Source organism: Acartia tonsa, chromosome 8 (assembly GCF_053477335.1).
Source record: "Acartia tonsa isolate MP-2025a chromosome 8, ASM5347733v1, whole genome shotgun sequence".
NCBI lineage: Eukaryota > Metazoa > Arthropoda > Copepoda > Calanoida > Acartiidae > Acartia > Acartia tonsa.
This window is the reverse complement of record NC_137267.1, coordinates 5,665,909-5,676,730: the sequence shown is the minus strand read 5'-3', so window position 1 is coordinate 5,676,730 and position 10,822 is coordinate 5,665,909.

The window sequence follows — 10,822 nt, the reverse complement described above, 5'->3', positions numbered from 1 at the left end:
CCCTTGCCTCCACTCCATTCAAGAACCTTTTGAACCCCTAGATATGCAGCAGCTGTGGGCAGACCTTGAGCTGGAGGAGAACGAGTTCCTGCGCAAGGACCCTCTGCTCAAGAAGGAGGTTTGGACTATGATATCAGAGTACAGAGACGTATTCTCGAACTCTACCCCAGGCTGCACCGATGTAGTAGAGCTGCAACTCAAGCCTGGGACCCAGCCGATCCGCCAGAAATTTTGCGATCTTAACCCCCGGCAGGAAGCTGAATTAGAAAGCCAGTTGGATACCTGGCTAAAGGAAGGAGTGATAGAGCCCTCTGACTTGGCCTGGAGCAGCCCCCTGGTGCCCATCAAGAAGAAGGACGGAAGCACCTGTTGGGCTGTCGACTACCGGGCCCTCAACAAATGCCTAGAGTTAGACAGCTACCCCCTGCCCAAGATCCAACAACTGGTAGAGCGAGCCGGGGGACACCGCGTCTACAGTGCCTTAGACGTGGTGGCTGCGTACTATACCATCCGAGTGTCCGAGGATAGCCGGCCCTGTACGGCCTTCACCACACCTAGAGGCTTGTACCAGTGGAAAAGGATGCCCTTTGGCCTAGCCACCGCACCTTCCGTCTACTCCAGGTTCATTGCTGGGGTCCTCAACCCACTGGGCACGGCCAACCTCCAGTCCTACCTGGACGATGTCTTGTCCTTCCACAACGACGAAGAATTAGCAGAGCAGGCTGAGTATCTCCACCACCTCTGCCAGCTAGGGGAGCCCGCGCCTGGCAGACCCTTAACAGTACGCCTGGACCCGGAACGGGTCCTGGAAGCCCAGACCCAAGATCCTCTCCTGCTCCGTGTCCGCCAATGGGTGGCTGACGGGAAGCCCCCAACCAAGGCTGAACTCCGGGGCAAGTCTCGAGATGAACAACAGTACGCCAGTCGGTTTGCAGCACTCGGACTCAACGAGCACGGCTGCCTTACCATCACTGCCAAGACCCTGACAGGGGAGAGGACTCGTTACCTGCTGCCCCCGGCCCTCCAGCAGGACGCATACTTCCTGGCCCATGGGGCCCCCATGGCTGGACACCATGGGATGGAAGCCACTGTAGCTCGCGTCGCCATGCACTTCTGGTGGCCTACTATGCACCGCAACGTCCGCCTGATGGTCCAGACCTGCCCTGAGTGTGTACAGAAAATCACCAGGGAGCGGTTGAAAGCCGGGATACACGTACCCTCCCGGCAGGGGTATCCACAGCAAGTCCTGTTCATTGATCTTGTGGGGCCCCTACCTGAGACGCCAGCCAGGAACCGCTACATCCTCACCTGTCAAGATGGGTTCAGCCGGTTTGTCAGCCTCTACGCCATCCCCAACAAGCGCACGATCACTGTGGCCGAGGCCTTACTGCACTGCCACATCGCCACGTTCGGATGCCCCCTGAAGATCCACTCCGACAATGGGATGGAGTTCACCGGCCAGGTATTCAAGGAACTGGCCTCCCAGCTCGAGATTGGCCTGACACATCCGCTGCCCTACAACCCGCAGTCCAACCGGGTCAAGAGGTTCCACCGGACGCTCAACACAGGCATGCGGCTGTTCCTAGACAGAGACGACAACAACTGGGAGCCGCACTTGCCTGCCATTGCCTTCGCCTACAATACAAAGACCTGCAAGACCACAGGCGTGACCCCCTTCCTGGCCTACTTTGGGAGAGAGGCCAAGCTTCCAGTGGACCTTGTGCTCCGGCTGCCTGACACCGAGTATGCGTCGGTCCCACCCAATGTCCAGGCCATCCTGCAGCGCTACCACGCCGTGTTTGACGCAATCCAGCAGCAGGAGGACGGGACCATCCAAAGGAGCGCGGCGGCCTACGAGGGAACGGCCAAGTACGAGATTGGAGACCTGGTCTGGTATCTGGCCCCCCGCCTGGTGCCGGGGAAAGCAGCCAAGATTACCAAGAGGTGGACTAGCCCCTGGAAGATAGTGCGCAAGGCGACGGACGTCCACTACGTCATCAGCTGCCGGTCGGAGCCGCGGATGTGCCATCCAGTGGACCAGGACAGCTCCCTGTGTACCAGCCAGCTGCAGCGTCCACAGACGCATTGCTGCCCAGCCACCAGGATTGTGACCCTGTGGAAGAGAACCTGCCGAACCAGCCCAGCGAGCAACGGCCGGCGCCGCTGGTCCCAGAACCATCCACTGATGCAGTATGGAATCCAGACGCAGACATGGAGCCCCTATCTGCCAGCAGCGAGCCCCCAGGACGAGAAGTTGCCACCAAGATGGAAGTAACGTCCCCCGAGGACGAAGCGGAAGCGATGTGCCCCCTCCAGATGACAGCCATCCCCATCCGGGTAGGAGCCAAGAGGCCAAGCAACCTGGGCAAGACAGGCGCCCCTATGGAGTTCTACGCGCCTACTACCATCGTTGTCCCTCCTCTAGGAGCCTCTAGAGTGAGCCTGGGTCTCCGTGTCCAGCTGCCAGCCAAGACAGAGATAGTTCTCCAGACAAGGCCTAACTTCCAGCGCCGAGGCCTGACCGTCGCCAACCCTCAGCTGGGAGCCAACTGGGAGTTGACCATGCTGATATCCAACCACAGTCAGACCGAGCAACGAGTTTCCCGAGGGGCCTGTGTAGCCCGAGCTGTCTTACACCGCGCTGTGCCCCAGGGAGAGTCTGCCGCCCCCCATGGTTCAAGGCCTGATGTCCCGGTGGTCCCGCAGCCCTTGAAGGGGAGGTTGTGGTGGGCGGCATCATACGGACAATTTTTTCATAGAGTTGCTATGCTTCGGCTTATCAAATCACAACCCAGCGCTAATCCTAGTTTATCACCATTCCACCCGGCCCCTTCGGGGCCTTGCCGACACCTCACAAGCAGCGGTCAAATTGGACATCTCTGATAGTGGGAGGGGCGCGGCCCCTCTCAACCCCAAGCCCCCAGTCACCTGTCTTGCCGGGAGATGTCTACCTTCCCCTTGCTGAAGCTTACCCCACAAATATTCACTGAAATGGGGGCTCCGCCCCCATCTCCCCACACCCCCTTCTACCTAACCTATTTTATCATCTATTTGTGTATATAAAGTAGTAATCCTATTGTAAATGTATTCAGTTTAAAATATATCTCTTTAGTAGCAACTACTATTAGTTATTCATTGAAAGAATCTTTAAGGCTAGGGGCTCGTTTGAATCGAACTAGCGATTGTATGGTTGAAACGCTTCACCCTACCACAATAGCATAAAATTATTTAGAATACAATAACACACACACATTTCGAATTCTTTGGGTTCTAAAATGCGCTGTTGTTTTAAGAGATATTAAAAAACGCCTGTAACAAATTCGATGCATATTTTTATAGAGAATATGGACATATAATTATTTTTTTTTGTACTCCTAATGGTTGTTTCCCAAATCTGGAAAAAGCAGTTTTTTTTTAAACGCCCTGTATATATATTAAAGTCTAGATATCTTAAGATGATTAGACAGACAAGAAGATAATAGATGTATATATATATATTAAAGTCTAGATATCTTAAAATGATTAGACAGACAAGAAGATAATAGATGTATATATATATTAGGGTGGGTCGATTTTGGATATTTTTTTTCTGAGGCCAAAGCGGGGATCTGCAAATGATTTGTATGAGTATAATACACCTCTGGATGATTTAAAATTTATCCTAAGTCTTAAAACTGCTGACGACCAGACATCCAATTGTATAGCTATTTGTAAATGGGAGTCAAAAATTTATTGAATTAGAACTATGGCTTCATTGTGCTCCCACGAAAGGCATTGAGGAGTAGAATCAGGAACTTTTGACCGTTTCAAAAATTCTCGTTCCTAGCCTGAGAAAATCTAAAAAAACCTCTACAAATTGAACAATAAAGTTAGAGAATAGAGGGAGCAAGGGTACATGACTATATAGAACTATCGCAAAGACCTACCAACACAATCCCAATTGCTCAAGAAATTTGACAGCTTAGACTCTAAAATGGCTGAGTTTTATACAGGGTTTTTCATTTTTAGAAACAATACCCTAACTATAAAATTTATTATGTATTTGTGTTTGTCCTTTATAGATAATGCATATATCTTAAAATTAATAAAGTAAAAAAAAAACAATTTTGGCGTTGTCAAAAAATTATAAAATCGTAAAAATCTGGATAGTAATTTCATTACAAGCTGTCTTGAGTACAATTATTTCGGAAAGTAGAGATTATTTCCATTTTTATAATAACAATATTAAAGTTCAAGTTAACAGCACTGTAGATTTAATTTGTTTTTAAAAATATATTTCTTTTTTTAGGAGGCTTTTAAATCTTTATCTTAGTACTAGATAGATAACTTTCTTCTTTACAACTTTCCTAAATAGTTTAACTGTCCATAGCATAGTGAACTGAACCAGAGCACATGTCTGTGTATATGTCATATTTAGTAGCGAAGCTGCTCTATAATTCACTTTGTCTATCCATCAGAAAGTCCGGATTTTTTTTCAATGAACTTGTAATTAAAATCAATCTGTATTTGCCTTTTATAAAAGGATATTACATCCTAATAAATATATGTAAATTATTTCAAATTGTAGCTCATTTATGACACTATACATGCTATACTCTGCTTTTACAGTTACCAAATGAATGTAATTATTCTAAATTCCTGAAAATCATAAAAATCTGTAAATTGCTATATACATTTTCAATATTTCATGCAATAAATCAACTGATTTTTGAAAGACATATTTGTTGCTAAACTTGATATCATCATCCTTGTTAGAATGTACTATAGTATTTGAATAAAAAATGTATTATTATTTTTTGAAGCTAGCTTTTTAATAATTACGTTTAAATTCTGTTTACTGATAATTATCATATAATAATTTCTTGCTTATTTTCAAGGTCTTACTATTCTAATTATATATACATTATTATGTTTAATAAGAAAATTCCGACATTCATCTTAGGTTATTTTTAAAAAAAAATGCTATCTTTGAATTAAATATTCAAATAAAATTACACAGTACAAATAATGAAAAAACAGGTTTTGCTTACAAAACACAATCAAATTAATGGAAACACTTTTGAAAAGATAGCATTGAAGTTAAATGATAAATATGCTCTAAATTTTTACAATAATTAGGCAAAACATTTATTTTTTGTCGTTGATAACAATATCTTATTCTTATACTCTTATTTACAAATAGTTTTACACTAAAATCTTTTATTTTAATTGTTTTAATTATTGTACATTAGGTCACATGACTTTAATTAATAATAAAGGTCCCCCAAAACCTTATACCAAAATATACGGTGGTTTTGATTAATTAGTAAAGTTCCTTCAAATCTTATTCCAATGACAGCTTATGAGCTTTCTAGCAGCTAAGTGAGAAAGCAAAATTTTTATCGATAAACAACCTTCTGCAGCGTCATGGGTCTTTGAAAAGGGAAAATGGTTTCATAGCTATTTATCACTCTATATATATTACTTTAATGTTTCTTTTATCTTATTCGTTTGCTAAAAAAAATTTGGATAATATTCAAATAGTCTGAAATTGTGGTACCCAAACTTTTCGACCAAGAATTTATTTGATTGGTTAGTTTTCATTATCATCAATAGGAGTACATTAATTTATCGTCCTTTGTCTTATCCCTTAAGATCCCTATTTATAAATTACTTTCCATAAAAACATCTTTAAACTGTTTTTAACCTATTTTTGAAAGGTATATTAAAAATATACTCTGACACCTGAAGAATCAAAATGCAGAGCTAAAAATGAGAATAATAGCCCACATCAATTTTTATTAGGATTTTAAAGTTTATTTTTTACTGTGGATTAAGTAAATTTTACTGAATCGTGAACTGTCATTTCTTTTCGGGTAAAAATCTTGCTTTAAAGCATTTTTCTTCATAATATGATAAAAAGATAATGATAGTAAAAAATAGCTCTTTTGATTTTATATTTATAATTATTCATTAAAAGTGAAAGATATAGGATATATCTTTGAATTAACATAAAAACTATGAGGATTCAGTATTAACCAATGACATAGCTAGAAATCTTTAAATTTTAAATTTAGTGTTTTCACAAAGTGACTAATTTCCAATAAAATAGAATAACTTTTATTTAATTAAAATGAAAAGAATGAAAACTTTACACATTAAAGATACATACTTTTTTTTAAATATTTTAAAAAATAAGTTTGAATAATCTTATTTTATATCATATTTGTAAATGTAATAAAGATAAATTTGTTGTATTGCATAAACATTTATTTACGTTTTTTAAAGATTTATCCCTCAACAGCCGACTTTTATGTGTTTTAATGTATAATAGAAATGAAACATTTTATGTTAATTCATTGATATATTGTAAAGAATTAATTTTTAATTAGTTTTGATAGGTAAAATCAAAAGACCTAACTTTACTGTATACTAGCATACACTATTTATAAAGCAAGACACTCTAAAAGCTGAGTATTTTACCCACAAAGGATAGAAACATCACGATTCAGTAAAATTTATTTAATCCATAGTAAGAAATAAACTTTAAAATCCTAATAAAAATCGATGTGGACAATTGTTCTAATTTTTGGCTTTGCAGTATGATTCTACAGGTGTCAGAGTATATTTTTGATAAACTTTTCAAAAATAGGTTAAAAACATTTTAAAACATCTTTAAAATCAGACTGTTAAACACACGAACAAGACTTGTAGAGCATTAAAACTTAATAAACAAAAATATGAAGAATGAATAAAAAGTATGTAAATTCCCATTTTTGGTTTCCAGTTTATAAATTCAAGTTTACCAAGGCTAACACACTTTTACTTTTACAACCAAAAGGGGGGGGGGGGTAATGTGTTGTTTAATCCCCTCAAACTTGAAACCCGTCATTTTATCGCACTCAAAGTAAAAAACAAGGATGACAACATCCATAAAAGCGAAACTCTGAAACGGTAGGACATAGAACATAAACACTGAATAAGCAAAATTTAATGCAATTTGTTATAAAAAAAAACTGTTTTAAAACAGGATACTGTTTAAGGACATACTTACATTTTTATGACTTTATCACAGAGATGCTTCGCTTGTGCCATTGTACTTTGTTGTTCTAGGAATCAGTATAAATATATATATATATATATATATTATAGAGTTTCTATGCTTTCAAAATCGCATCTAACTATTATAGGCATTGTCATGTTTTATAGTTTTAAATCGATAGGATAATTCTAACATGTCTAAATCAACAAATTAGAGCTACCTGTTACGGAGGGACGTGCGGACAGACGGCCATCCTTAATTATCAAAAAGCTTCGCTTTTAAATACACCTGAGTTGAGTTTTTAAATAGCTTAAAATGAGAATACACGGCCTCCCCCAAAAAAGAGTATGGGGGGCCCCCAATACTCTTTTTCACTCCCCACTCCCCCACCTCTCTTTTAAAGGCACACGATAGGGAAATGGAAGAGGGAGGTGTGAACAAGGAGCAAGGGATATAAAGTGGGAGAAAAAGGGGTAAGCATTCAATAGTTAGAACTAGAAATTACATTTTTCTAATAATGTAAAAGGATGTGGTATTAAAATATTACTCGTAAGATATAATAGTAAAAGAAAGCTAGAAGGATTATAAAAAATATTAGAAATCTTATTTTCATTTTTAGTTGGCAACCATTACTAGTATTAATGGCACCTTCCCCTTTTCTCCCTGTGTATATCGCTTGCTCCTTGTGTTCATCTCCCTTCTCCCTTTCTCAATCAACATATAATGTGTCCCAGCACGCTTGCCTGCCTGTGGCAAGAAACTGGCCCGACACGCCTGCCTGCTTGGCAAGAATATGAGACGGCACGTTTGACTATCTCTTTTCTCGCTGTTCAAATCCCTTGCTCCTTGTCTCCACCTCCCTTCTCCGTTTCCCTATTCTCTGCCTCTAAAAAGAGATGGGGGGTTGAGGGGAGTAAAAAAGAGTATGGGGGGCCCCCATACTCTTTATAGGGGGGGGGGGCGTGTATTCTCATTTTAAGCTATTTAAAAACTCCTCTCCGAATATCTAATAAAGATGAACTGAAAATAGTTTCCTGAGTGTTTCCTCATCCTAGCTCAATATTTACTACTAGCTAAAAAAGCTTAAAACTTCAAAAAAAATCAAAATTTAAAAAATTCAAATGTATAATGTATAAATCGTTTATACATTCAAATTTTGATTTTTTTAAGGGAAGTTTGAAGATTTGTAGCTAGTAGTAAATATTAAGCTTGGATGAGGAAACACCCAGGAAACTGCGTACACATTCGGCAACTATTTTCAGTTCATCCTAATAAAACTCGGACTATAAATGATCAAGTTTCTCAGATAAACTGAAAATTGATTGCCTATTTCTTCCCTAATTTCCGAAGTTGTACAGCATATAACACAAATATTGCAAAATCTATTTTCAGCTACTCCAGTCAAAGGGAAATGCGATATTATAATGGTCAAAATTTATAAGTTTTAAGCTTTTTTAGCTAGTAGTAAATATTGAGATGGGATAAGGAAATTATGTACACAATCAGAAACTCAAATTCAGCTGACCGTTTCGCAAGGTTAACAGCCTTTTACCCTTCCATATAATCAGGGATACAAAGGAATAAGACAATGGCGGCTAAAATTAAATTCAATAAAAAGTCCCCAAAGTTGTTAAGCTAGTGAATAAGAAAAGTTTGGGCACTGCTGTAATCAACAGTCCAATGTCCCCTACCCCCCTGGGTTGTAATGACAAAATAGAAAATCATTCACATTAGAAAGACAAAACAATCTATCCAAGGCAAAAATGTTCAGCTAGATATTTTGGAATATCAAAAGAATTTCTAACTAACCCTTTAAATTTGGACCTCTTTTTTTTGGGGGGGGGGGGGCGCACTGGTCGCCGGAAGGGAAAAGCAGTTTTTTGAAACAGGCTCTCTGAGATTATTACAGATTCTGATATATACATATATAGACTAATGAAAAATGCAAAAAACGAAATCAAAAGCGTTCCTTCTTGGGAGAAAATGCGGGAAAAAGATTTTAGCTAATTTTAACCAAAAATTCACATTAGCAAGCCTGTAAAAGAATATATACAAATTTTAAACATGTCATTGCTCAGCACCTAGAAGTGGTAGAAAAATGCTACACATACCATTGTAAAGCTCATAACCTCTAGTTTTCATATTGATATATAATGTATTTGAACTATTATTAGTTTTTGAGCTACCTCTGAAGTATACACAAGTTTTAAAAATGCAGTTTTTTCTTGAGAATTTTAAGGTTGATAATTATTACACAAACCTTTTTCAAATTATATTTCGTAGCATCTAGGCAGGGGTGTCCAAGCTTTTTATTTTGGGAGGGTAAAAATTTTTTTAGGGGGGGGTAATTTGTGGTTGGGGGGGTAAAATGGAGCACAAAGCGCGCCGCAAATTTTTTTACCCCTCCCCAAAATTTTTACCCCGGGGGTAAAATTTGCTTGGGGGGGGTAATTACCCCCCCTGAAATCTGTTGGCAGGGGTAAATTTAGTTTACCCCCCCCAAAATTTACCCCCGGGGTAAAATTTTTGGAGAGGGTAATTTAAATTTTATTAAATACATAGTATTAAAAATGCGCGCGAAGCGCGCAAAAATTTTTTTTATTAGAGATTTTTTATTTTGGGGGGGGTATTTACCCCCCCCAAAATTGTTTGGGGGGGTAAATACCCCCTCCTAAATGGTTGGGGGTGCCTACGGCACCCCCAGGGTAGGGGTAAATTTTGAATGGGGGGGGGGTAAAATGAAAAAATTTTTTGGGGGGCCTACGGCACCCCCAAAATCGTTTGGGGGGGTAATCGCCCCATTACCCCCCCCCCTTGGACGCCTATGCATCTAGGAGTTATAATTAATATTAGTTATATAATTATTTTATGTAGGTAAAATTGTATATTTTGGGTACGTTCAATTTTAGCTTAATTGAAAATTGTCCTTGAAATGTGTATAGTTTGTATTAAAAACCAAGGAGGGAGGGGGGGGGGGAGTTTGTACACTTATAGGAAATGAAATTCAGTAAAAATGTTTGCCCTGGATGTTTTTAGGCTTTATTAACCTTTTTGTAAAATGTCTTATATGATTAAATCTACCAGAAAAACTTTAAAAATTGAATTTTGGCACTTTTCTTCTAGGGTCTAGTGGGTTAAAACAGCCCCCAAAACACTAAAATCTAAGGTCTGAGCATATTTTTTTTGGATATCAAGCCAATTTTTTTTAATGTAAACCTTTTTTTACATATTTAAGCTAAGTAGTCACTAAAGATTTAATTTCGTCACTTTCCTTCTTGGGGTCAGTGGGATATAACACCCCCCAAAACACTAAAATTAAAGGCTTGAGCTTATTTTTAGAGATATCAAGATGATTTTTTAATTATCACAATTGAGATAAGTATCCTCTAAAGATTTCATTTTAGCACTTTCCTTCTTGGGCTAGACGGGTAAAACAACCCCTTTAACATTAAATCTATATCTCAGTATCATATTTTGCCCTGGCTGTTTGGACTTGTTGTTATAGTTATCAAATGATTCTCTTGAAAGAGAGTGCCTAATTGAAATCTATAGTGATTTTAAAAAAAAATATTCATTAAGAAAATCAGCCCAATATTTTTAAAAATAAGCCAAGAACTAAAAGTTTTAGTAGTTTTGGGGGCAGTTTGACCCCACTAGTCCATAGAAGGAAAGTGCCAAACTTAAGTTTTACTGGTAGATTTAATCATATAAGAGATTTTACAATGATCAGGTTTATAACTATAACAACAAGCCCAAACATCCAGAGCAAAATTTTATACTGAATTCCATTGCCTATAAGTG